We start from the raw sequence: 24935 nt of genomic DNA on the forward strand, positions 1-24935 counted from the left end.
ATTCACTAACACCTATTAATTGAGGGGGGACTGCGGAAATGTTACTTCCCTTAAAGGGTTGGAAACACCTAATAGGGTTGCCCTATAACAACTCCTACCTAGGGAGCAAACACCATTGTGAGTTCAAGGCCTATATTTGGAAGGGAAGCCTTATTTGAAGTATTAAATAGCCCTTTACATTCAAGCTTGGTTCAGTTACATGCAAAAATGATTATTGTCATTGGTTATCGATTGCTTCCACTAGACTTTGTGTTGTGATTGCTAGATGTTTTAGCAACCCATGACCTAGGCACCTTACCCACAGGTACCCAAGCCCCATAAAAGGATATTGGCACCCATATGCGAAGTGTTGAGAACCTTGGGTCTTCTAGCAACAATAGCGCGTCATACCTACCCCTAGGCACCTTTTGCACCCACAACGTTCAACCACTTTGCACTACATTTGATGAATATTCAGGATGTATACACCTGGACCCAACATGCCCACGGGCTAGCCTTAGCACCTTATGAGGGATGGCAATTGATTCAAGGCCTAGATGAGGATGGTCTCACCTTCAAAGACTTGGGAGGGCTAGTAGCACCTAGAAATCCCTCAATGTTGGAGCAGAGATGGACACTTTTTCACAGTTGGAGACCCAGGAGACCCCTTTGTAGTGCCCCATGTGGATTTTGTGGACCACGAAGAGCCATTGATAGAGATTTGAGGGCCAAACCTCAAAGGATGATTTTTAGGTGCTTCTACATCACACTTGGCACTCTAGAGCACCAACGCTTTGAATTTTGGGCATCTTCATGGATGACGTCAACCTAGAAGGCCTCACGGCTCACACGTGTGGGCTTTCTTTTGCTTTTATGTTGAGAGCTAGTGGGTTGGCTTGTAACCCAATACATCATTGTGATTTTACTTGTCATTTAGGGGATTTTAGGCAAAATTAGAATTCACCCTCCTCATATAAATAGAGGAGAGGACTATTTCATTTTGATCACCATCTCTTGGAATATTTGGCCCTCCTTAGAGAGATTTCGGCCTCTTTTTCTTGGTGAAGCTATGATCTATTGGATTGTTATTGTTCATTGGAGCGATTTGCTTGACCTTGGATGTAGTAATCTAGGGAAATTTTATCCCTAGGTTTTCTTAAGCAACTAGGGATTTCCACAAAATTCTTTTTCAGAAAATGAAACAACTATATCAATATAACCTTCAATAAACGGTTTTTCTCTTTCAATAACACAACAAAACATACAATGCAAGGCTATAGTTTAATCATTCAACAATTCAATAGTATTAATAGAGTCTGAATTCAACTTTCCAGACAAATCCAACCAATTCTAGTACAATTCCAAACAATTCGAATCTAATTCGGAAATCAACAAAGCTTGATAATTGACCATTGTATCATATCAACTGATCCAAGCTACATTATGTTGTTTTGTGTGATTCTAACCAGAGAAGCTTCCTGGCTAGCTTTAGGACGAACCCATGTCTTGCTACAGGAACTGTCTGCAATGTGACCTTAACTTAGAAATGGAATGTGAGTGCCTCAAGGAAATAGCGAGGTGTCTAAAAGGATAATCAAACTCTGGTTTGGCCTTAAATTGCTCCAAACTCCTCCAAAAATTTGTCACCGTGTCTCCTGTGTTTACTTCAGGGACTTCAAGCATGTTCCAAACCTCTGTCTATCCTCAGTGAGACTTGGACTAGCCTGAAAGGACTTTGTTCATACTCAGACAATTACAAATAATCACCAATGAATTTGTCCCACAATTTCAACCTTAGAACTATTTAGTAGATGACGTTAAATACCAGGAGTATTATGGCCTACTTCTAGTTTATTCTCTATCACAAAATGACTTCGCAAGGATTTGGGCCTTAGAACTTCGATTTATTCTAGGAATTAGCCTCATAAGGTTTCGTCCAACTTCAAGGTGACATTTTTCCTTGCCACAAAATACTTAGTTGCTCCTTGGATAGAGAATTCTTTGTTGCTAGAACAAAGTAGAAAATAGAAAATAGAACCAACTACGGTGGAATCTTTCACCTTGGAAGCTACAGCTCAAGAAAACAGATGATTTAATCCATCCAATGATGATGATTGATTTGATCTCAACTCTTCCTTATTTATAGATTTTTCCATGGGCTCCAAAATGCGAGGGGTTGTGGGTGCCCCAACATACGAAAAATTCGGTTTTTACCCCTTTATCAAGACTATAGCCTACAAGGTCCGATAGGCTATTTCGTCCTCCATTAGCCCATCAATTTGGAGAGGGCATTACATTGGAGAAGTTGTCTTGGATCAATAAAGGATTGTTCATGCATATTGTCTTGTAAGTGAGCTTGTTTATTGAAAATTTTCTGATTTTATGTCTAATGTATGAAATAAATTGATGACCTAGGGTTTATCTACTATGCCCTAATTTATTGAAAATCAATTGCATAGAATCTAGATCTCATTATGTTGAAATTTGATGATTAAAAATTTTCCTGCAATCCTAACCCGGTTTTAATTTCACCTTATCACTCCCATTCAATTAAATTTCCTTTCCCATAAACATACATTCAACATATGGAATTCTGGAAATGAAATTTTCAGATTAAAACACATGGGACTGTCAACACATGCTGAAAATAAATATGGACATAAACAGCCTAGCAACACATAAAAATACACACAGATTTTTGGTCAACTTAGACCCAGGCAAAACCCCTTCAATCTTCTCCGGGGAAAACCTGTTAGAGAGCTCTTCAAAATTATTTATCTTTAAAGTTCAAGAAAAATACATTTGCAAACAAAACAAAACAGCAAAATACAACTTATCTCTTCAGCCCAAAACTCCTTGAAAACTGTGCCCACTTTGCCTCGATTTTCGTGCCCTATACAGATTTCATACTCACTGTACATATTTCTGTGTTGTTGTATGGAGTGTACGAGTTTTTCGAAAAAAATCTCAAAAACTTCTGTCAAACGGCATGCAATTCACAGCATTAAATGTTGTTCCTACTGTACATTCTATTGTCTTCTATGCCTTGATTTTCGTGCCCAGCTTTGCCTAGAAATCACTCCTTTAGCTTGGTACAACAAATTTCTCCTTCAGAACTTTTCTCCAACTCTCAACCTCCTTTCTTCAATCTGCTCATGAAAAATGAATGCAATCTCTCTTTTCCTTTCCCCCTTTTGTTTCCATAAATGACTTTTGGGCAACCCTAAGATCTAATGGCTCAGATTCATTTAGATCAAGGGATGAGAATAAATGTGCTTTTAATTCTCACTTTCTATTTTTTAACTCACCCATTAAATAAAGTACCCACATTGTACTTTATGTCTAAAGTCACTTTTCACTTTATAATTTAACATTGACTTTACCACTTACAAAGTCACTTTCACTTTATAAAGTCACACTTAGGAAAAGAATTATTTTGGACATTTTTCCCTAGGTAGAGACTAACCCATGGGAAACCACTTGTCCAAGGTACATTAAAAATCAACACATTACTGTGTGCATTACTCATGTATGATATGTGAATGGAAATCCCCTTGGTGTATCTTGATTATAGCTCTCCCAAGCGACCTTGATACCTCACAAAGGCAATAGTTAGGATTCGAGCCATAGCATCAAACATCCTTGCTCCTTTGTAAGTTATAGCTTATCTCAAACATCCTTAGATTCCATCCACCCAAGGACTAGGCACTGGCCTTGTCTAGTTGTTGATCAAACCATATTTTATCCATAAATTTGAATTATCTCTCTCTTTCTCTAATTCGACCCTCTTAAGGCCAAGTGGCCCAACTAGGGCTTAGTGCGAATTGGCTAGGAAGAGGAATTTTTGGTCTTGGAAGGTCTCAACATCTAGGGTTGAGTGGTTGCCTCAAAATCATTCCACTTTGGTGGCCATTCCTTCCATTTTCATCGATAATTTCTCTTGCCATTGTGGTTGGCCCTAGGGTAAAACCCTAGTTTAGTGATAGCTTCAACTTAAGTACTTGTTGAAGGTTTCATGTGCCTTTACCTTGCTAATACTCATTATTGGAAACCTTTTCTTGGCATCTTGACCTTAGGTCATCCCAACTCACAACATATCAATCAAACCCTAGGTCTTGTGTTGCCTCAATTTGACCTCTACTTGGGATGCAAATTTCCCTTTCTCATAATTTGAACATTGTTCTTAAGCCAAGCCATCCCTAAGTGGCCTATTTTGTCACCTTGAAACTCCAAACCTAGAATATCTATTAGCTGACCTACCTACCAGGACTCCTCCCATTAGTGAAAATCCATAAAGAGCAAGGGGTAGTAACTATGGTGACAATGGGCTACTACCTTATTGTTGTCACTTGGCCTAGTGTTTGCCTTGTAAGGTATCCCTCTATAAGGCCTCCTAGATTTTGTGGCAACAAGGACCAATTTGACTATAGTTACACAACATGCTAGGTTAACCATTGAGATCCACATTGATAGAACACTTATTTGATTTTGCTAATGATAATATGCCATGCTTGGGTTGTTGGGTTGCTCAATGAAATTGGCATTCCAAAGTACTTGAATGAAATCCAAGTTTCTTGATAAGGAAACATCAAAATTCTAGAAATGGCATTGAAAGAGACAAGGGGCTTGATTTCCAACCAAAAATCTGATTTTTATGGTTCTTGAACTTGCCACCTAAAGCAATTGTGAATAGATCCAAAATGGATTTGAATCTCTCAACTATAATAGTAGAAGCAACCCCCAACAAAAAGTGTCATCTATGAACTAACAATGATTCAAGCTTTTGAGTCCCCTAACCATTTTGATTCCTAGAAGATTTCCTGACAACATTTCTACTTCCAAATTTTTTCTCAAGGAGTCAATCATGATGATATACCAAAGAGGAGAGAGTCGATAGCCTTGTCGTAGCCCTTGACCTCCCCTGAAGAAGGTGGTGAGACTCCCATTGACCAAGGGAGTGATCCATGGACCACTTATGCAAGAAGAGACCCATCTAATAAAAGAAGAACAAAAACGAAGTTGAAATAAGACATCCAATAAAAATGGATGTCATACCCTATCAAAGGTAATGGCCATGTCGATTTTTATAATCACGTCCTTGTTTTTGTTTTGTTGTTATGTTGTCCATGATCTGATGATTTTGTATAGATCATCCTTGATTGTCAAAAAATATCTTGGGTAAAACTTTTTTTAACCTATTTGCTATTATCTTTGTCAAGATCTTATAGGAAGAGTTACAAAGCGATATTAAATGGAATCTAAAAAAAGAAGGGTTAGCTTCTTAAGGAATGAGAGCTAGAAATGAGGAATTTGTATTACTGCCAAGTCTAAAGGATTTTTGGACATGTTGTAACATCTATTTTAGATAAGTCTTTATTAAGTTCCAACAAGCTTTGAAGAAATGGATAGAAAATCCATCTCGGCCTGCGTTTTGTCAAGAAATAGACCATAAATACCATTAATAATTGCTAGTTCTTCAAATGTCTTCATTAGATCAGGTATTTTCTTCTTGGGAGATGACTTAGGGGATTTATTCTAACATCAAGACAGTGATAGTTGGATAGGCCCCATTTATAATTTATTCCAAGTATAAATGCTCAAAATGCTTCTTGGACAATTCCTTTATTTCCTCCAAGGAATTAACTCACAATCCATTTTCCAATTCTATCTCCTTTATATTATTTCTAATCATTCTAGCCTTTTCTTGCCTTTGGAAGTGTTGCCCCTTCATATGGTATGAGGAGATTATGATCATATATGGCAACTTATACCAAAGCCATCCGTTTAGCGATGTGGTATTCCAATTCATGTCTAATATGAGCAATGTTCCTCAATCATTTAGAACTCATATTCATAACATCCTTCAGTGTTTTCACTACATGATGACCTCATGGTGGACTTGCCCAATCAACCCCAGTCAACTCATTTATAGTATATCAGCTCACCTCATCATATATACTTCAAATGATTTATGCACATGCAGATAGTGCACTATGCTTTCACACACATGGTCATGGTACTTCAGCCAGTTGCTTCACTTCAATTTCTTTACTATGTTTCACGCATGGTTTTCTTGCTTAGACATGGCAATATGGTTTCTTATATTGTTGTGATTGTGGTAAACATTAGGTGTGATTTAATAACACATTATGACAATTGAGAATTTTAGTATTTGCGTCATCATACCATGGAGGGCACAATTGCTCTTTAGGTAAGTGTTGTCATCTCTTGAATGAAGTTGTACTACTGTTGATCTAGGTGAGTGCATGTCCATATCCCAAGCAATACTTAACACTTTCCATCGTCCCAATTATTTTGTTATCTTAATCATGGTTGTTTGTCATATTTTACACATCAAAGTATATTTGTATTAGTCTCATGAGGAAAACCTCATCTTAAGATCTCTAAAAGCTTGAGGAAAAAAAACAAAGTTAAAAGCGAAATAATTTTGCTTTGCCACCAACTTATGAGGCCAATGCCCCAAGTACCATGCTTAACAATGTACATCTAAAGAAAAGACACTGAAAAAATAGAAAGAAAAAGAAAGAAAAATAAAGTAAAATGCAATAAAGGGTAGTAAGAAATAGTGTTGGGAAAATGATTAGCTTAATACTAAGTGCTTTCTCATCTTTAAAGGCACTCATGTGGATGAACATCTTTAAAGGCCTTATGTCTAGCTATGTAAGTCAACTCATGAAGTTTTTTGCTTATGTCATACCATATATTATTGCACATACTCCTAACTTAGCGTTCTAGAAAATGCCTCTTGGTCTTAGGAGTTGTCACTCGTAATAAAGGTTAAGATTGCCCCACATGGTAAAACTTGGACAAATTCTAAAATTAAACTAATTTTATAATGTTGTTATAAGAGATCACTTGGTGTGAATTACTTAATGATTTGTATATTGAGACCAAACTCACCACTATGAGTCGGTGCATTGCATTGGGATCCATGTAATTGCACAAAGAGTTGCATCTATGCCTTGCAATCTGTGTGCTATGCCTCGAGATTTATTTACTTGCATTGGAATATGTGATATTGCCAGTGTTGCGAACATCGCGATTAAATCACGATCAATTTTTTCGCCATGCCAAGTTTTTCGACGATTTTTTTATTTTCAAAAAATCGCGAAAAAATCGCGCATGCAGTGGAAACAACGACTTTCAATGCAATTTCGAGGTTTTTTTTTTGTCAATTTTTCAGACAAAGGGCAAGAGTGAGAGCTAAGGAGGAAAAGTCATCTACAAGGGCAAGAGAGGAGAAAAGTAAAGGAATTTAACATCCCAAGCAAGAAAAATTCAAGTTTGGACCAAGTTTCTTCAGCAAAGCGTGGTTTTTAGGTATGGGCATCAAATTTGGCCATTTTTTTTGTTTTTTTTCCTTGGGTTTCTATCACCCATTTATTTTCAATGATTTTTTATTGGATTTGATTGTGTTTTTTTTTTTCATTTTTGTTGCATATAGTGGAGAGGGTTTATTTTGGTCAAAAATGCAAAAACTTGATTGTTAGATTTATAAGTTTAATTTCTTCTTGTGCCCTAGTTTTTTTCCATCATTTTTGCTTGGGTTTGAATGTGTATTTTTTCCATTATTGTTGCATTGAGTTGAGGCTTTTTTTTGGTCAAAAATTCAATGTGTTGTATGTAAATTTTATTTTTATTTTTTAACTTGCAATTCTCTGTGTGCCCTAGGTTCAACTTCAAACTTCAAACTTCATCTTACATTAAAACTCAAGAGTGCAACAAAATTACAAACATGCCAAGGAAATTTGACCCTCTGTGGGAATTTGGTGTACCTGATCGAGGGTTTGACAGATCAAACTTGACTTGCAAGTTATGTGGGCATCATATGATAGGAGGGGTATATAGATTGAAGTATCACCTTGCACAAATCCCTAGACATGAGGTAGGGCCTTGCACAAATACAAATCCAGAAATCATCCAAAGAGCCCTCAGATCATTAGAAGAAATAGAGCAAACCAAATTGTCCAAGGCAGCTCTGAAGAGACAACTAGCAGGGACTACGAGTAGAGTGTCAGGATTGGGAGGTGAACATGAGATTAGTACTAGTTCTACTTCACCATCAGTATCTACAACCAACCCTGTAGTTGCCTCATCATATTTTGTTCCTAGAACCACACCTGGTTCACAACCATCTATCTCTTCAATTATTAAAAAAATGAGAAATAAGAAGTTGACAAGTTGTTGGGCAAGTTTCTTCTTTGGAGTGATATTCCTTTCAGCGTTGCAAGGAACAATCCATTTTTCCAGCCCACGGCTGATGCTATTGCAGTTGTTGGCCTAGGGTACAAAGTCCCTTCTTATGATGACTTTAGAGGGCGCATTCTTCAAAATGAAAAGGTTGACTGCACCAAGAGATTGGAGGAGTTTAGGGCATCATGGGCACACACAGGATGCACTGTGATGTCAGATGGTTGGACTGATCAAAAGGGTAGAAGCCTTATAAACTTCTTGGTTAATTGTCCCAAGGGGACAATGTTTATGAAATCTATTGATGCATCTGCACATATCAAAGATGCACAGTTATTATGTGATTTGTTGGATGTGTTCATTCTGGAGGTGGGTCCAGAACATGTTGTCCAAGTCATAACGGACAATGCTGCAAATTATGTTGTTGCTAGCAAGATGCTTATGGAAAGGCATCCTATCTTATTTTGGACACCTTGTTTTGCACACTGCATTGATTTGATGTTGGAAGACATAGGAAAAATTCATTTTGTCAAGAATATTGTTGACTCATCAAAAAACATTACAAAATTTATATATAATCATGCATTTGTGCTTCATTTGATGAGAACATTCACCAACAACAAGGAGTTGGTGCACCTTGTCATTACACGGTTTGCCACCAGTTTTATATCTTTTCAATCCCTCTTGAACTCTATGTAGGATGTGAAGAGAATGTTTCTTTCAAATGAGTGGCGTGCTTTGGCATTTAGCCGCAAACCAAAGGGAGAGGCCATATGCAGATTAGTTTCATACTAGGAAAGCTTTTGGGCGGGAGTGCAGGAAGTGTGCAACATTACTGAACCTTTGGTAAAGGTTCTTCAATTAATTGATGGAGACAAACCCGCAATTGGCTACTTGTATGAGGTCATTGATAGGGCCAAAGAATCCATTCGGACCTACTATGATGATAAGGGGGATGAGGGGTTTCAGAAACAACTCCTCCATTCATAAACAACTCTTCCTATGGAAAGTGATTGATGAGCGATGGAACAATACACTCCATCGTCCCATTCATGCTGCAGGGATCTACCTGAACCCCGCATTTGCTTACTCCTATGGTTTCTTATTTGATGTTGAGGTCATGGATGGATTCTTCACTTGTGTTCAGAAGATGGTGCCATCTCCAACAGAACGTGCAGAAATCTCCAAAGAAATGGATATATACAGAATGGCAGGTGGCACATTTAGCTTTGACATGGTTGTGATTGATAGGAAGACTAAAATGCCAGATATGTTTTAGTTTGTTTCAAATTTCATTGCCTCTTCAAGTTCATAACTTCATACTTTGTTTCAACTTTCAAATTTCATATTTTTTCTTATGTTTATCTTATTTGTTGTAGATGCATGGTGGAGAAGCTATGGTGGCAGAGTACCCAATCTGCGAAGGCTTGCCATTTGAGTGCTCAGCCAAACATGTAGCTCCTCAAGATGCGAGCGCAACTGAAGTGTATTTGAAAAAATACACACCAAGAAGCACAATAGGTTAAAACTTAAAATATTCCAAATTTCCAATTAATTTTTTGAATTCATTAAATAATATTTTTTTATAATTATTATTTTATTATTTATAATTTATTAATTTATGACCCTTGTACAGGTTGGAGTCCCAGCGACTTAATGACATGGTCTACGTCTACTACAATCTTCGATTGTGGGTGAGGCAACTTGAGAGGACACCTGATTTGGAGGCCATCTCATTGGATGGGATTGACACCACTGCTGCATGGAGGGTTGAGGCCAAGAGGCCTTTCATGGAGTCGGTCACTGATTGGTTAGAGCACGAGGTAGTGGAGGGGGTAGAGGAGAAGGAGAAGGAGCAGGAGCAGGAGCAACAGGAGGAGGAGGTAACACCACCTACCCAAGCTACCCCTGTCACCAATAGAGGATGTGGTCTACCTCCTATAGCTCCTAGTTCTTTAGCTTCTAGAGCAAAGCAGAGTCCACTACCAACTCCACCACCATCTACATCTAGAGGGAAAGCTATTGCATTTTCTCGCAAGAGGGGCAGAGGAAATCAGTAGTATTAGTTATTTGGTTCATTTCATTGTATATGACATTATGACTCATGATATGAGATACATTATTATTTTTTTTGTTGATATTTTGAGGCTGAGTTGGGACTCGGGACGTACTATTCAGGACATGATTCACTGTTATGTGTGATGTAGCACTAGAAATGATATTACACATCTTATATATTAGTTCTTTTATCATATTTATGTGTCAATGCATTTATTTATGTTGTAGATGCTTTAGATATTAAAAAAATTGAAAAAAAATAAATATTTTTGTATTTGCCGATTTTTACCGATTTTTTCCCGATTTTTCCGATTTTTCCCCCTCACTGATTTAATCCTGATAGCGATGTTCGCAACATTTTATATTACCATGGGATTCATGTAACAACATATGGACTTGTATATTTTTGTTGGAATCCATGACATTTTCTTAGTATATGTGACATTACATTGGTATCTATGTATCTTCATTAGGGTGTGTGTACATTCATTGGGATATGTGTAAATGCATTGGGATTTGAAGTAGTGCATTAAATAACGACATGGACTCCACATGGACCCCCCTTTTTGACCACATGTGTGAGGTGGAGGAAGTTTCTTAGAGGTGGTAACACTTGCTTGGACCATTTGTTGATGTGGTTATGAGTTCGTTAGAGCACGTTTGGAGTGTGGCTTAGCTTTTGGAGCAAAAATCATCTGACAAAGTGCTTAGAGTTCCTCCAAATCAATGCCATTAAATGCAAGATAGACATGGTATTTCCGAAACGTGATCATATTAGAAATTCAAGAAAAAATCTAACAATTGTGGTGTTCTTATTGCCACATTTTGACAACATGTCATTCCACTTCTCTAACTTGATTACACACGTGTAAGTCGTTAGATCACTTTTGGAGGGCTCACTTGTCTTTGGACCATCCACACTTGCTTGAGGTGGTTTTGACCATGGTTTTGGAGGGCGCCTACTTGTTTGAAAAGTTTGTTATACATGTGGCACCTAGTCCACTCTATCTTATTGTTATTTGACTTTATCATCTCCACTTGGTTAGAGAATTTTTTATTTTAAGCATGGAACGTTGGAGACATATTATTATTTTATTTAGGAGGTTCATTAGCTCTCCTCCTATATAAAGAGCTCCCTTCTCATTGTATGTTTGTTGAAAAATATTGAAAAGAACTCTTTTCTCGTCTTTGCACAAGTTTGTTTCACATTTTAGCATATTGTCTTGAGGAAATTGTCCAAGGTGCCATTGAAGATGTTAGTATTTTGCATGTTTGTAGAGGGCAAAGGTAATACAAGGCCCTAGAGGAGCATATAGAGGTAAAGTTTAATCTTATCCTATCGTTTTTAATCATTTGCATTCTAGATCTATTACATTAAGCATTGAACATCTAGGATTTCATGCTTGTGTCTTTGGACTAAAGGTAGAGATTACCTTGTGTTTCCTCAGAATTGGATTCATCCTATGACCCTTCCCCCCATAAAGCTTGAAATATCCAAGTGTCTCACTTGGGAGATTACAATGCACATCAAATGATTTCCTATAAAATCCGATATTGACCTATCCTCAAACAATACCTATGTGTGACTCCATAACCCAAGTGGAGTAAGACACTATTATTTCCCTCATCCCAACTACCAAAAACTTTTAAAATTTCATTTATTTTAATTTTTTGTTTGTTTTTAACGAATATGGAGATTACTTGCATAAATCTTTACTAGATTTGCTAAAAGTCATCTAGATCATTTGAAATTTTTATTAGTTGGACCTACTGATTTTTGTAGCTCAGGCGGGTACTTCTAGCCTCGTGTCTTGACTTGAAGGACCTTGTTTTGCCTCATGCAGAGTTTGCATGTTGATTGCATGTGATATGCAAGGCATGCATGTGAGTTGCATGTGACATGTGGAGTTTGCAAGTGAGTTACATGCACGCGGATGAGTTGCATATGACATGCATAAGACATGCATGTAATGCAAGCTAAATTTATCACTGGCACTTTAGTTAAAGTAAAGAAAGCTAAATATAAGAAAGTTAACTAAAGTTAAGTAACTTATCTTCAGTTAATTTGACGAGCTAATTTTGGCCATCGATCTTAGCTATAAAAAATTATAAATTGAGCCTAAGGGTTAAGGCAAAGACACAACAACGGCGCTAGCTTTAGGAGGATGAGGAGTGTGATACCCAGTGTGTCGGGTCCAAGGAAATTGCAAGGAGCAGTGAGGGAGACAGATCTAAATCGACTGAGGAAGATTGAAGGATAGATCTAGGGCTTGATTAGTTTAATAACTCCAGGTTCATTGTTGTATATGTAATTCCTCAATTGGGCCATTATCCCAGGGTGAGAGCCCAAGTAGGTTCTAAGTTTTATTAATGATGAACTGATTTGTTGGGCAAATATTTGTCTTGTTGTGATTCAGATCGAGTAATGTTTCTTACACTAAATATTTTTGTTAGGAATCTAGTTGTGTATTTCTTCAGTAATTAATTGTTGGGAATAAAGTATCGCGTGCTAGGTTCAAGTAAATTCTAACATGGTATCAAAGCCAAAACTCTGAATAGATCTTGGAATCTCAAGTGTCAAGTTCATATCGGATTGTCAAAGCCAGGTTCGGTCGCAATCGTACGAACATTTAAAAAAAAAAATCAAGACCTGAAGTAAATCAGACAATGGAGAGAGAAAAAAATTCACAAGTGTGCAAAAGTTGCCAGCTAACGGCATCGCCACCGACAGGTGGCCACAGAGCAGTATAGAGGATCATGTCACTAGCAAAGTGCCACGCTAGGCATGATAAAGCAATTGCAAGAAGGTGGAGAGTAGTTGGGCAGAGAATATGACACGACAGGCATGGGCCAGCAGTTGCTGGCAAAGCCAGTAGCAACCAGCAACAAGTACGAAAGATAGTACCAACAACCAACAAGATTGGTGGAGGTTAGCCCTTAGCGGGAGAGGGAGACCGTACCAATAGGGGGATTGGCAGTAGAATCTGTGGGTGTCTCAAAGGACCGAGACAAACCTATAACAATGCTAGAATGACTTAGCACCATAGTTTTAAAAACCGGCCAGCTTGAACCGGAAACCGGTCAAATCGACCGCTTCATTGGGCGACCGGGTCAAACTAGCCAAAAAACCTAGTTTAAGGGTCCACTTCACCCAAATTTCAAAAAAATCGGACCAAACCAACCGGTTTATGGTCAAACCTGCTGGTTCCATCATAAACTAGCCGGTTTATGACGGAACCAACCAATTTATGGTCAAACCTGCCAGTTCCATCATAAACCGGTCGGTTTATGACCAGGGCAGATATAGACCCCACAGAATGCAGTTTTGTGAGTTTTGAACCTGTTTTGAGGGAAATTTGGGGTTGTTTTCCTCCAAAAATAGTCCCTCCAAGAAAAGCATGCCTACCCTCTCATTTGCCTGACACATCTCAACCCTAGCAATGTTGGCAATTAATAGTAATGTTAAATTATTAAAGTAAAAGTGACATTTCCTTTATTTTTCATTTTCATCCTTTTACTTAAATTTTTAGCATTACCATGAAATAACTCAGGATGTTTCAGAGTGGTTTCAACCTCATTGGATATCTAGAATTTTAGATTTCACTCAAAATTCAGCAGACTTAATTGTTTTCAAGATTTCATGGTTTGGGGGTTTGCAATGTTTCCATTTGATTCTATCATGCGTGAGGGTATGAGATTGACATTTGATCAAGAGCATGAAGCCCTTTAAGAACCTTGATGTTGGTGGCATTGATTGTTGAACTTTGTTGATGTTGGTGGCATTGATTGTTGAACTTTGTTGAAGTAGGTGGTATTGATTGTTGAACTCATCTACCATTGCCTTAACAAGAATGTGTACCCTTCACTCAAAGGAAAACAACTAGTTAGGCATGCTAATCTTTTTCTACCACATTATAAGGTTGAGGAGAACCCTTCACTCAAACCAAAATCATTGATTAGGCATGTTAAACCTTTTCAATTTCTATCATGTTATTAGGTTGAGCAATCCAAGTTTGAAGACTTTGAGCTAGATGATGTTTATGTATCTCTTGTTGATGATCCCATTTCTAGTAGTGTTGAATCAATGACGTGTTTCATGAGTGACCATGTTGATCAGTGATTTGTAGTTTTGATGTCTACTTTTGCTGCTGCTGCTGCTACTACTACTACTAAAGTTGTAGAGGAGTTTTAGGAGTCCTCAAACTTTGCTTAATTCATTATGGATCACAGAAGCCTAAATACAAAAAAAATGTCCTCAAACTCTGAGCCATATTATTTATGTGGCTCATGTTGATGATCTCTTGTCTAGTAGTGGTGATGAGTTTAATCATGATGAGGAGTGATCGTGTTGTTTATCACTGATATATAGAATTGTAGTAGGCCAATGGCCCCATAGCTTAGAGCATTGTTTTCGGACTCTAAAGGCCATTTAGAGCCTCATTGATTATGTATTTTGTTGTTGATATGTATGCACTCAGTGCCATTTACATATTTTCACCTTTACATGGTTATATAGATGAGCAAACCTTGCATATTTTGTCTCTATTGTTTGGAATCATGGTTTTAAATCTTAAAAATAGTTTTTTTATTAATAAACTAATTATTTCATATTTAGATCAGTTCATTGAGATCTGACCAATCCCAGTTTGATCGGTTCCGGTTTGAAACCCATATTATTAGGTGGACCGGTCCAGTCACCATTTTCGGTTTTTAAAACTATGCTTAGCACAAGATCGATGTTAGTGACAGAGATCGAGAAGGAGGCTCTGAAGACTGAGTTGGTACCAAGGACTCAACTTTCTAATCTGGAAGATGGGTAGGAGGCCTCTTCCAAATCTGTCAAGACCAGTTGGTATGAGCTAACATTGATGGATGCTCAGGAGTAGGATCCTAGGAGCATGGTTGGAAGGAGTAGGTCTTTAGATCAGACTCTGAAACAAGTAGCAATGAAATCTTCCAATTCAAAGAGAGTAGTTATAGCAGCGGATGATGTGGAGGGATTGGAGACAGATCTAGGTGGAGGAGGTTCTTCTAGAAGTACCCCCCTCGCTAAGAGGGAGTGTTGATTTGTGTAGCTCGGCCAGGCACTTCTAGCTTTATATCTTAACTAGAAGGACTTTGTTTTGCCTCAAGCAAAGCTTGCATGTTGATTGCATGCGACATGCAAGGCATGCATGTGAGTTGCATGTGATATGTGGAGTGTGCAAGTGAGTTGCATGTGAGATGCATGAGACATGCATGTAATGCAGGCTAAATTTATGACTAGTACTTGAGTTAAAGTAAAGAAAACTAAAAATAATAAAGCTAACTAAAGTTAAGTAACTTATCTTTAGTTAACTTGATGAACTAATTTTGGTCGTCGATCTTTGCTTAGAAAAATTATAATTTGAGCCTAAGGGTTGAGGCAAAAACACAACAGCACTAGCTTCAAAAGGAGGAGGAGTGTGATACTCCAATGTGTCAGGTCTGAGGAAGATGCTACGAGTAGTGAGGGAGACAGATCCAGATTAGCAAAGGAAGATCAAAGGATAGATCTAGGGCTTCATCAATTGGATAACTCTGTTTATTGTTGTATATGTATTTCTTGGGTTGGGCCATTATCCCAGGATGGCAGCTCAAGTAGGTTCTGAGTTTCTGATTTGTTGGGCAAAACTCTGTGTGTCTCGTGATTCAGATCAAGTATTTTTGCTTCTGCTGAAAATTTTGGTTAGAAACCTAGTTGTGTATTTGTTCATTAATTGACTGCTAGGAATTAAATATCAAGTGCTAATTTCGGGTAAATTATAACAAGATCAACTTGGTTCTGGGGCAATTTTATTTGAGTTTCATGGTTAGGTCTTGCTAGAATTCTCATCTACCAACCCCTTTTGGCTTGCTAGTTTAAATTGTTGAATTTTCTACAAGAATGAATAGTAGAATCCAATTTTCTGAACTGATAATTACTTCCCAATGATCCTTATCAGATTATCTTTTAAGCCACTGATACCAATGAGCAATTACATGTTGAAAATTTGAATAGCAACAGTCAGTATTCTTCATTAAAACCATGAAGGAAATTTATTTTTGGCAACCCTACAAGTCGACCTCACAAACACTTCAAATCGACCCCACTTAGGGCTAATTAGTCCATGTCATACTCATATAAATTGGGCAATCGATGGCATTCATTCAACATATCTATCAAGCAAGTTCGACCTACAATCCTCAGCGAGATTCCACACGTGCAGAGATCAGAAGTTGATTAAAAGTTGACTTTTCACTCTCCTATTGACTAGTTTTAACTAGGACTCTATCGAGGTCAGATTTGGATTTATTGGAATAATTTTGACGTACTTCTGATGAACAAAATCTCTCTCACAAGGAAAGAATTTTGGTTGGCTTTTCCCCTTCTGGGTTTTGCCATAGCTATGAGCCTAATTCTTAGTGTCTCTTGTCTATTGTTCATTGTTTACTGTGATCTCTATTTACTGCTCTTATTGAAGAACTGAATGGTTGAAGTTTTTCATGTATAGCTACTTGATGATTGAAGCGTAAAGAAAGAATTGATTGCATCATTAGAAGTAGTTATCAATTGTGAAAAGCTATTCTAGTCCTAGCTTCACTAGAATTTCAGCATTATACATAGAAAATCACAGTAGTAATATAAAGAAAAACAATAGGAATATAATGAGACAGCCATGCAAAATAGAGACAACAAATTTTCTCTAGGAAACCTAAACTTGGGAGAAAAACTAACAACTTTTCTTCTAGGAGAATTGTTCTTCAGCAAGGTTCACAATTACATAAATTTCCTAGAAATTTGTTCCAAAATCCCAGACCCAAAATATCAGTCAAACCTGGTCATACATCACCCGATAACAAAAGAAGTGAACATTGATCAACTGTCAAAATTTGGCCTGTGATCAATCTGCGGTCAAGCCCTACAGTCAAAGTCTATGGTCAGAAATCCGTTTGGTCAGCCTCAATCAACAGTCACATTTCAGTCAAGCTAGAATTTGTTCAAACTCAGTCAAACTTCAGATCCTTCGCTTCCTTTTTGTTCACACATGCAGAAATCTCGTGTAGATGATGTGATGTTGGATGGTCGAAATGATGATGACTTCTTGTGTATTTATACTTGTCAAGTGGGTTTGACCAAGGGTCACACCCATTCATGGTGGGGCCAACCTGTCAACTTGGAGCCTACATGAACTCCAAAAGTAAATTTTTTATTTTATTTTTCATAATTTTTCTTGGCCGATTTGAAAGGCCTCTTAGCATGCATGAATACCTCTCGATGCTACATGAAAATCAACACTCTCTCTTCGCAAGGCAAGTATTCGGCAATAGATTGCCCCTTAGCTGAAATTGTAGTATCCCTAATGGAAAATTTAACAGTATATACCAGAAATGAACTTGAACAACAACATAATAGCAAATAAACATGCGGCCAACAAATTGATACACAGATATATGCCAATAAAAATCATTGAGTCATTTTATTAATCCACTGGAAAGAGTACATCAGCATGAGGAATAGTGGAACCGAAGCTTGCCAAGCAAGTGGAGCAAACCCAAAAAAAAATCTCTGACCCACATGATGAATGACCCTGGCAATGATGTAGACAACCCGACAAGAAGACTGCTGCAAAACAGCTCTCCTTAAAACTCCAACGAAGCACTGTGAGACTTCCGAGTGAAATCTTCTCAAGAGCATTGGGTTTCCATCCAATACCCACTAGCACACCCAAGGGTTTCCGTTCTGGGACTTAGAAGTTGGGAATTGGGTTCTCCAAACCTTATCAATAGAAAATAGCAATAATCCAAGATGTCCTCTAATGGCCTCCTCCTCCTCTTTTATAAATCTGATGGACCCCTCTAGAACCTCCTATTTTATTATTATTTTAATCATGGAGCACTTTTCCCTCTTTTTATTTCAATTAAAATATTTTTTTAATGTGGGAAAATGGTAAATTGGCCACCATACTCTCTCTGACCACTAAAAGCCACTTCTCAACATCCCATCCTGTAGATCTTCTCGTTCTGGTTCCAACGAGCTATTACACTGAGGTGTTCCATCAATTAATCCTCCCGAAATGCCACCTGAAACATAATTAGTTAAGTTAGGCCCCATAAGAATGCAATTTTTTGAAAGTTGTCAGAATGCAATGGAATGAAAGGTAAACTATGGGGGTGATGGAATATGCCAAGCGAATGCCATCAGATCCCAAAAAAACTCCTCAAAACTCCCTTGGAACCCCTGATGACATAAACCAACTCCCATGATTTGGCCTTCCCGTGCCCTTGAAATCCACCCTCGTTGTACTATTGAGGAAAATAAAAATGGGGATATGACAAATCCTCCCACCCCAAGATTGCTTGCCCTCAAGCAATCAGCACATGTCCACTGTAAAGGCATATGCAAATTGATACCAAGATCCCATATGAACCACTAGTCCACGTCATGCCTCCAAGCAATCCAAACATGACTGGATCCCTCAATACCTGGATCCCATGCCCATCTCTGCCTCAACCTGCTACCAGTAGACCCACCTAGATCCCAATGCCACCATGGCCAATCATTGCCCAAGTCCCATGGCTCGGACTGTGCTTTGTCTCCGGCTATAGTTGTTGCTCCATCAAGTGAATACCAACTCATCACCTCTCTCCAATCCAACCTCTGGCATAGGTCAAGGTCAACCCCACTCTGCTAATGTTGGGCTAGTGCTACTGAAATACTGATGAACTGTCGGTCCACATCCCACTACCCACTAAAACATGTAGTAACCCTCTCATCTAAGGGCTCCTGTTGTACTGTGCCCCAGACTAAGGATGATACTCCATCAAAAGGATACCAACTCATGATCTCTCGCCAATCCATCCTGTGGGAAGGATCGGATGCATAGGCACTTGTATATGTGATAAGTCCCCTATGTTGCATCGTGCCCCACTCACGCAACCCTTTCTAGTCAGTCAACAATATCCATAGAGAAAACCCTGCCTCTCTCCCTGTAAGGGTATACGTGGCCACACTGTGTTACGAGCCATATCTATGTACTCCTGGAGAGGGCTACTCCTTGAAAGTACTGTAACTCTGCCAGTTCACTATGCATATACCCGCACCTCATCAATGGGTCGGCCCAAAGATGGATGCATCACCATCTCCAACAGCTCCTCCCTCCTCTGATCGGAAACTCCATGTTTCTGTTGTCTACTAGCCTCCTACAAAACTACCTTCTCAACCTCCAACACCTCCGAAGGACAAGTGTCTGCAAATACTGCCACCCTGCTAGTTGTTTGTACATTTGTCTGCTCTTCATCAATCGCTGACCCCAGGGGTGGCTACGCATCCTCCTCCATCACGGGCTCAATATGAACCTCCAACAGGGCTCTCCCCAAAAGGATCATCATGCATATTGTGCACATAATCCTCCTCAGCTGACTCATGCTCCACCATGTGTTGCTCACGCTGAATCATCACTAATGACTCATCATCCTGAATGTTTCCCATAGGGCCCACTAACTGCCCATCACACACACCAGAATATAAATCAGGCATGTTGTCAACAACTCCTAATGACTCATACTCCTCGGAGATATCCTCATAAGAACCCATGGAGTCAACTATAGAGGAAGAATCCTCATCTGGGAAGTCAAAAGGAGCCTCCTCCTGATCTACCTCTACCATCTCCTCCGTGTCACTCATGCATGAGTAGTCAGGTCCCCAAGGTTCCTTGCAGATGAAGCAAAGACCCTTCCTCCTTAACTCATGTTTGCTACATGGTCCACCGATCCTGAGCAACTCTTCCCTGGTCAACTGTCTTCTAAACACCCTCACATTTTTCTCAACCACCCCTCTGGCTAGCTCATAGGCGACTAGTGAAACAACTTGTTTCCTCCTCCAAATGGCCAACAAGTTTGACCGCAACCGCTTGCCAGTGACACCACCATCAACTAGCAACGAAGACATTATATCTTGCATGTTGGCCTTCACCTCCTTAGGATGATGCTCTCTAATGCTGGTAAAGAAGGATTGGCACATTTGAAAAATCAGATCATCATGTCTTAGATCAAGCATGACTATAGAAACCTTGATTTTGGCCATGATGTCTAGGATCCCGAATCTCTTACCAAACAAAAGTAGAGCTCTGGGTGTCATGCAGTCTCTGATAGCATCCCACAATCAAGTGAAAGACCTTGTCCATGATGTCATCATTGTAGGGTATTAGAGGCACCACTATCCTCAGAATTTCACTAAGACATTAGGCTACGGTAAGCTGATCCTCTCACATGGATGCTCTAAGAATCTAGTTTGTATTAAAGCTAGCATAGATGGCTTAAGAGTCCAATTCAAACTGCAATCAGATTGACCCACTTTGGAAAGATAGGATTCCAATTTTTCTAATGTGAGAAGGACATCTTCTGATCTTACAGTCTTAAGGTCTGACCCAAGTGCATAAAGCCAATTTCCCACTTCTTTTTCCTTCTGTAAGTCCCTCTACTGCTTCTGCATTAGCATATTATGAACTTCTCTGGAGAAAGGTCTGTTATTCTTCCTCTCTTTTGGCTGAGTTGAAGAGGTACAGCGGCTAGAAAGTTTAAGTTGTTGATCAAGCTTCTGGAGGATGCCCTTGAGGGTTTCCAAGGACCTTGTCTATCTTAGAATCATGACCCTGTTTTGCTAGCATATTGCTGTGTAATATTACCACCAGAAATTGTCACGGTGTTTTTCTGAGTTTTACCCCACAATTTCACACCTGTGTTTAATGAATTTAATGTATTTTTCTTCCAGCGAAGTACAGGTGGTACTAAGACTATAGGTTTGTTGTATGTCAAGATAGGAGATTATATACTGTGCTCAGAAAATAAAAATAAACTTCAACCCAATAATATTTGCAAAGAGCTACTTCAAGAATGAAATGATAACATATTCTGGGCATCAACAATATACTGGGACATATTCTGCCGTCTTCAAGAAATTCACAGCATAAGGATAAGGATAGAACTTGGTAAAGTGTGAGAGTATATTCAAGTTTCCTTTCCAGCAGAGCATTGGCACACCTCTCATATTACTCCTGAGAAATAGACAGTCAATTGCAATCCACATACACAGCTCAGTCACAGAAGGAAACTCGCACTAGGGTAGTGGATAGGCTGTAGACATAACAGGATTTATTCAGCAGAAACAAAAAAAAACACACGTGGTACTCAGGTACAGACTTGGTCTGTCACAGCCATATGGACTCATCCTGTAAAATCCAACCCTTATGAATTCCTTTGTTCTACTATAAATTTCTGAGTTTTATGGGTCCAGTCATTGTGGGATTTTGTTCAACATATCACACATTCACTGTTGTAGGTGAATTATATTTATTGGAGCTAATCTTAAATATACTGTCACACATGTATGAGAAATCCAGCCCTTAACCCACAACTGATATTTCATTCGGAATTCAGAAATACGACAAGGTACTGATAAAACTTCATAATATTGATTCGCTGGACATGACAAACTGATAAGAAATACATAACAGAGGGATACAAGGGAACCTGCAATAAGAGTGGCAATGTTACTTCAAGACTTTTTGACCAGCTCCAAGGGAACTTCTAGCAGTGCAATCTCCAAGTGGCTGAAACTAGCGATAATGTGTGTTATCTCCACTGATACGGCCTCCAAATGGACACTGGAAGCATGCACAACCAGCAAGGAAATATGTGGAGGTTTAGACTGATATGCAGGGTCTCTTTATGTTCATTTCTTGATGCTAACTCGACCCACAGACATGAATAACTTTACCACTGGCCACGATCAAACATTAAATAGTACACGGCCCAGGCAAACAATGGTATCGGCCTTTTGCAAAGAGGGAGTGCGCAGCTTCAGGACTGATATCAAGTATCTCCACAACACGCCTGCTTCGAAGCCCAGAGCTTCGACCAGCTCCCACGCCCCACAATAATGATCATACTCAGCAGTAATGAAGGGGAACTCGTCCAGACTTTATAGAGGAAACTCGGCCCAACTCTAACTCTGAAAACTCAGCCCCGTGGATGCAAACTCCAGGTTTCAGGACTCGTCCCTTTCAACTGTTCTGCAGATATTTCTTTCAGCATAATCGAACTCCTTTGGCTGAGAATCAAACGGCTGAAATTCGGCCTTGGAAATGATTCGGCTTTTGAAAATTTGCGTAGCCCTGCAATTGATGAATTGCGCTGTCTAATGCCCACAATCTACCGGGAGTTTCGGCTTCAATTGATGTTCACCGTCTTTGCAAATATCTCCCTGTGAATAATTAATTGGAAATATCTTTGCCAAGCAAAGATCATAAACTCTCGGAGGCCCTTCAAAAAAAATGATTCGGCCACTTTATAAACTTGGGCTCAAATATTATTTGGTCACTAAAAATTTAATACGGCTTCTTCATAAAATGTCCCCTTCAAGTATTTTCAAGGCCTTCATAAAATTAAAAGTGTCCACTCCTTTTAAGTTTATAGCATTTTATCATTTAATAAAACAAATCCTCTCTTTGCTATAAAAATTCCAAATTGGTCACTTTCCAAATTCTTCCACGGTTTGAAATTAAACTTTTATAGAATGGCCAAACACTAATGGGAGAATTCAAGATTTTAAAGAATTAGTGCGAATAATTTTAAAACCCTCAAGATTTTAAGGAATTAGTGCGAATAATTTTAAAACCCTCCAAACATAATAGTTGCAACTGAAAACCCACAATTTGGGCAAAGATTAATGCTCTCATACCACTGTGTATCTTAAATGGAAATATTAACAGTAGATTTCAGAAATCTCGAACAATAACATAATAGTAAATAAACATGCATCCAACAAATTGATACACAGAGAGATGCTAACGAAAATTATTGAGTCATTTTATTAATCACTGGAAAGAGTACATCAGCATGAGCTTGCCAAGCAAGCGAGGGTCTAGCACACCCGAGGGTGGGTTTCCGTGGTGGGATTTAGAAGTTGGGAATTGGGTTCTCCAAACCTCATCAACAGAAAATAGCAATAATCCAAGATGTCCTCTAATGGCCTCCGCGACTTAGAAGTTGGGAATTGGGTTCTCCAAACCTCATCAACAGAAAATAGCAATAATTGAAGATGTCCTTTAATGGCCGCCTCTCTAGAACCTCCTATTTTATTATTATTTTAATCATGAAGCATTTTTTCCTCTTTTTATTTCAATTAAAATATTTTTTACCGTGGGAAAATGGTAAATTGGCCACCATACTCTCTCTTACCACCGAAAGCCACTTCTCAACATCCCATCTTATAGATTTTCTCGTTCCGGTTCCAACGAGCTATTTCATTGAGGTGTTCCATCAATTAATCCTCCTAGAATGCCACCTCGAACATAATTAATGAAGTTAGGCCCCATAATAATACAATTTTTTTTAAAATTGTCATAATGCAATGTAACGAAAGGTAAATTGTGCGGGTGATGGAATATGCCAAGCGAATGCCATCGGATCCCAAAAAAACTCCTCAAAACTCCCTCGGAACCCTTGATGACAAAATAGAAGTCCTCATAGAATCCTTGATAATATGGCACTACAAGAAGCATTCACAGGGAAGAAGCCATGAGTAGACCATCTCTGAATCTTTGGGTGTCCAAAAGACAAGCGAAAGAAAGTGGATTCTACAAGCATAAAAGGGATCTTCATTGGATATAGCCTTTCATCAAAGGCTTATAGAATCTACATCAAGGAAGGAAGAAAAATTAAAGTTAGCGGGGATGTTATATTTGATGAAAATCATGCCTACAAAAGATCCAAGGATATACCAATCGAATCCGATGAAGAACATGTACCGCTATTTGAAGAAGAGCATCATGACAAGACTACTACAAACCTAGAAGAAGAAGAAGAAGAAGGACCAAATGTGTTAGGTCCCTATAATACTAGTGATTCCCCCATTACTATTGTATTTGTATCCCTTATTAATGTTGTTGTGCCCCTATTTTCCCCATATTGTCATTACTGTCCCTCATAGAATCCCTCTATTGTTATTTTTGTGCCTTTATATTATTATTGTTAGGTCGGCTTGGTTATATTGTGACCCCTTAAACTCTTATATATAGAAAGGAGGTTTTGTCATTTGAATCATTCAAGAATTGTTCATTTATGTAATGTAAAGGAGGTTTCCCCCTCGAATAGGCTAAATTCTAAGGCGTTTATCTCTCTTTTCTATCTTTTTGTGAGCTGGTTTCATAACATTTGGTATCAAAGCTTTGGATTCTAGGGTTTCACTGCTCCAGACAGGTCATCGTGGCATTTGCACTATAACTTTTTTCCTGTGATGTTTTAGACGCTAAAAAAAAAACCCATTTGGGCCGAAATTGTTATGAACCTCGGGTCCAAATTTTAGATATTTTTATGCTATATTTGCGGAGATATGATCTGAGGAAGTTGGCCATTTTGCAGACTCCCGAATTTCATTCCAAACAGGTGACCTGGGGAAAATCGTCATAACTTTTGTTTTGAGCATCAGATTGAAATTTCATCAGAAGTTACAGAAAGAGGACGGACTGTAGTTTTCTATGTATATTTTTCAGATCCAAAGGTCAAAACAGTGACACGTGGCACTTTATACAAGTTCGCTCTTCTGAAAAGGTCTATAATCAGGTCATCTTGGGAGATTGTGCATAACTCTTTCTTGGAGAATCTAAATTTGATCAGACTGGTGGCAT

At 38.6% G+C, this 24935-nt stretch overlaps 1 protein-coding gene across 7 annotated transcripts in view; it reads right to left on the reverse strand.

The window, feature by feature from the left end:
* The window catches only part of LOC149192069 (las1-like family protein), a 251744-nt gene extending 229122 nt beyond the window's left edge, over window positions 1-22622 (reverse strand). For 4 of the 7 annotated variants that reach the window (XM_089404469.1, XM_089404466.1, XM_089404468.1 and 1 more), the window contains exon 1: window positions 21778-22620. The gene's annotated coding sequence lies outside the window, so the exon portion shown is untranslated. Of the gene's footprint in view, window positions 1-21777 lie in introns of all 7 variants that reach the window. The other 3 variants (XM_089404470.1, XM_089404467.1, XM_089404471.1) reach the window with 2 other exon arrangements.
* Between the last annotated feature and the right edge of the window lie 2313 nt (window positions 22623-24935).

Source organism: Pinus tabuliformis, chromosome 2_2, assembly GCF_031772625.1.
Source record: "Pinus tabuliformis cultivar Carrire ecotype Pingquan chromosome 2_2, CPIR1, whole genome shotgun sequence".
Classification (NCBI taxonomy): Eukaryota; Viridiplantae; Streptophyta; class Pinopsida; order Pinales; family Pinaceae; genus Pinus; species Pinus tabuliformis.